We start from the raw sequence: 4,385 nt of genomic DNA on the forward strand, positions 1-4,385 counted from the left end.
ATGATTTATTTCAATCACCTTTTGAAGATCAATATGTTGTTGTTGTTTTTGAGTCATTTCAGTTGTGTCTGACTGCTCATCAGCACATTTTAGTTTTCTTGGCAGAGATACTGTAGTGATTTACCATTTCCTTTTCTAGCTCATTTAACAGATAAGGAAACTGAGGCAAGCAGCATTAAGTGACCTCCCCAGAGTAACACAGCTAGTAAGTGTCTAAGGCCAGATTTGAACTCAGGAAGATGTCTTCCTGACTCCAGAACCAGCATTCTATTTACTAAAGCACATGTAAATTCCTGAAATGCATCCAGTCCTCCTTGGTACTCCCACTTGGCCTCTGCCAGGCATTAGTTGTGTGATGTTAGGCAATGCATTCAAGCCTTTCCTCCTGGGTATCCCTTAAGACTGGCCTAAGGCTGACATGAGATAAGAGGGACAGCAGAACATGCTTTAAGAGCTGGAAAGAGCTTTAGTGAAGGAAAGGCTGTTTTTCTTCTTCACTGTTTTCTATTAGTTAGTGGTGGTTGTGGAGGAGCAGTGTTCCCATTCTCCCTGCCCTGACTACAGCACAGGGTTGCTGGGGAGATGAAATCCCAAGGGAGATTTGAAAGGGATTGGGAAGGAAAATGAGTCCTTGTTGAACTTCAATCCCTCTAAGGTTCCTTCCAGCTCCAAATGCTTGGTTTCTAGCCTAGAACTCCCATTCTTAGAGGTTTTGTAGTTGGCAAAGGACTCTTTTCTCTCAACAACCCATGTGAAATAGGGATGAATATTATTATCCCCATTTGATGGATGAGGAACCTGAGGTTCTGAGAGATTAATTAATTTTTCCGTGAGCATACAGCTAGGAAGTGTCCAAGCTGGGCTTCCAACACTGCTCTACACTTGGAACACCTACATATTGTCAACTCTACCAGACTAGTCTGGAATGGTCCCCATGGTGAAAGAGAGTAATTCAATGCTTTTCTATCCCTAAGAGTGGAGAGGCTCTCAAAATGGCCCCAGAAACCGAGAAGCCCCAAAAGCTGGCTGTACTTTTCTTGGTTTCCTTTTACAAATCATTTTATTTTTTTCATTGGATATTTTACACCAGTCATTTTGAATGTGTCTTGTGCTCATGTCTTAAAAAAATAATTAACCTGAAGGGAGAAATGTTTAGTAAAACTCAGTGAATTTAAAGGACTTGGGTAGGAAATGGTCAGGGTCTAAAGGATGAAGATGATTTGGTGACTTGCCTAGAAATACCTTGTTTGCTAGTCAGTATGAGGGGCAGGATTTGAACCTCAGTCTCCCTGACTATAAGTTCATGTCTCTAACCACCACATCACACTACTTGTGGTAGAGAAGAAAGGGCAGGAAATCCACAAGACCAGATCTGACTTGCCATGTGAGTGGGACCCTCATTTCTCTCTGAATTTTCAAGGGAAAAAGCAGTTCTCTTTTGATTGCTACTGATAATAAGGAATGTTAAACCCCAGTCCGGTCTCCTCTTCTCTCTTCCTTGTTGGGTCAGGAGAATGTGGTGAGACACCCTTTCATTCTCTTTTCTCTTACTTTCCCAGGGCTCCAGTCTTCCAGTGGAGGTTTGACTATGCTGTTTCTATGGCTTTACTGTAGCATTGAAGCTTTAATTCTTTGTCTTTTTGAGGACATACTCCTGTGGCATTCCCCTTTTGGGTGCCCAAATTCCCTTGGATCTCTCTATGTCCTCTGTCACTCATTTTAGGTAGTAGGACACTGAAGAAGAAAAATGGAGAGTGACTTATGATTCTCAGCTCAGGGAGGAAGAAGAAGCCTTGGCAGCAGAGAAGAGCCCCAGGACAAACCTATATTAAGGCAAAGTTACTCTCTGCAAACTCAACCACTGACCATAAGGAAGTGATACCCAAACCTACATCAGAGTGTCTTCCAAATCCCCATGAACCTCACACATGACTAATTTCTTTTTTTGTAATTTTGAACATCAAAATATCAACAAATGCAAGTATCTCAACATGTAAAGAAGAACAGAAAAGAGGATGGTATATGAATCTCTGAACTTTTACTGAGTATAGTTGGGTGGTTTTAGGTATATGTAAACTTTACTGCAATGGTAAGTCACCTCCCTTACTTGCTTGTGTCTTCTTCTAGAATTGCTTTTCCCCACCTCATTATTTCATTGTCACTCTTTCCTTTATTTCTCCTACTTTTGCCTTGCTTTCACTTGCCCCAAGGCTGTCCTCCTATATGACAGATTGTGTATAAAGAAACAAAGCAAAAGTGTTGGCCAGAGCTGAAAATGTCTGTCTCATTTGGCATCTTGAGTGTATCGCCTCCCCATCAAAAGGTGGGAATCAGGCTTCATCTTCAGTCTTCTCCTGGAAAGATCTTTCATTGCAGGGATCAGCATTCTGCAGTCATTCCAATTTGTTTTCATTGACAATCCTCCAGTCATTAGCTCTTCTCTCATTTCTGTTTACTTCACTCAGCAGGAGAAGCAAGAGAATGCGGCATCAGAGTGTTTAGCAAACCCATGGAAATCACCCACTTGATTGAGCATTCTATATGTGACAAAAAGTACTGTAAAACCTGGAAAGCAGCCAGACAGAAATCAAGCTTAGACCAATATCTCATACCCTATACCACAAGAAGTTCCATGTGTCATGGTGGGAGTTGGAAACTGAAAAAGGAACCCAGGAAATACAAAGCTGTGTTAAGGGCTAAGGCTGGTTCCTCAGGGCAGTTTCATCAAGAGTGAAAGAGGAGGGTGGATGGAGAGGGGAGAGGAATGTGTGTAGTTCCATGACAAGGGTGTTGAGGGGGCAGTGATAAACTTGAGAGTAACAGAAACTGATGAAACCAATGCAAAAAGAAATAGGAAGGAGGGTTGTGGTCATCACTGATTTGAAGGATTATTAAGCATGACCTTCATACTACTTTGATATTAGAACTGATTTGATCTTAGGACTATTGTTTGGGAGGAAGAGGGGTCATTAGCTGTCTTGTCCAAACCCTCCTTTGCAATTAAAGAAAATGTGCCTCAGAGAGAGGGGCTTTGTTCCAGGTGATTCCAGGAGTGAGAAGAATATCCTGGGTCTGGTCCCAGGTCTGCTCACTCCAGATCTGGTTAGGAATGTTACATCTCAAACAAATTTCAGAAAAATTGAAGATACCTGTCCTATCCCAGCACTCTTGAGCCCATTAAATAGTAGCATTGCATTCATACTCCTCTCCATCTCCCCCCCCATATCTTGTTTTCTCTTCTTTAACATCAATTTCATTTCCATTGGGGAAAAGGATGTGATGTTATATGTGATAGTTGAGTACTTAAAAATGCCATAGTATCATACCTACACTCTCCCCAGAGAGTCTCAGGTTGCCTCTTCTCCGATGTGGGTCTGCCCCATAATTTTGTCAAACCCTGCCTAAAGTCAGAAGGCCTAAGGTTGAAACTTAAATCTGTCACTTTCTGGTTATTAAAATTAGGACAAGTCATTTAAGAATAGTGGTAATTATATAGCAACTATTCTAGAAATGATCTGCTTATAATGTTGGCCGGGGGGACTGTCAGGTTAAAGATTACACAGCTAACAAGTTTCAGAGACAGGACTCAAACCCAGATCTTCTTGAATTCAAGGCTAGGACTCTATCTACTTTATGTCAAGTCTCATAAATAAAATAGATATAAGAATACCAACCCTGAGTACTTCATACATTTGTTTTAAAGATGATATGAGATAATCAGTATTAAAATCTTTTGTATCCTTAAAGTGATACAAATATAAGGTGTTAAAATCATCACACAAGAAAGTAGATTAAGGGATGGGCCAAAACCAGGTGGCCTCATTTCATGAATCTGCTCATGGCCACCATTTGTACAAAAGTTGTTGAGGAGTGCCCTTGGTGTTCCTCTGTACGGAACATTTTCTGTGAGTATAAAGATGTGAAGTCAACAAAAATGAGAACATTTCCAGCATCTGCTTCTGACTACCAGTGTTACCTTGGGCAAGTCACTTCCCTGTGGATGGATCTCAGTTTCTTTAGCTGGAAAATGAGTCTTCAATTAAACCACCTAGGACCCTTTAACCTGTAAACCTACAATCCTAAGATCTAGGCAGTTATGATATCAAAGCAGTATGAAAGTCATGTTGAATACATCTTCATATCAATGGTTAACCAAACTTTCTTTTCTCTTTGTTTTTGCACATGTTTCATCTGTCTCAGCTTCTGCTCAGGTTCACCACTTTCCTGGTAGCACCCTTGCCACCCCACCACATGCACACTTCTCCTCACTGCATCCTCCCTCCTCTTTCCCCCATGATGAAGCTGCAGTGGGGGAGAAAACCTCAGTTCTTGACACTGGCCTTACATTTCCTGGGTTCCCTTTTTAGTTTCTATCTCCTACCATG

Source organism: Vombatus ursinus, unplaced genomic scaffold, assembly GCF_900497805.2.
Source record: "Vombatus ursinus unplaced genomic scaffold, bare-nosed wombat genome assembly UNPS02014768.1, whole genome shotgun sequence".
In the NCBI taxonomy this organism is placed as follows: domain Eukaryota; kingdom Metazoa; phylum Chordata; class Mammalia; order Diprotodontia; family Vombatidae; genus Vombatus; species Vombatus ursinus.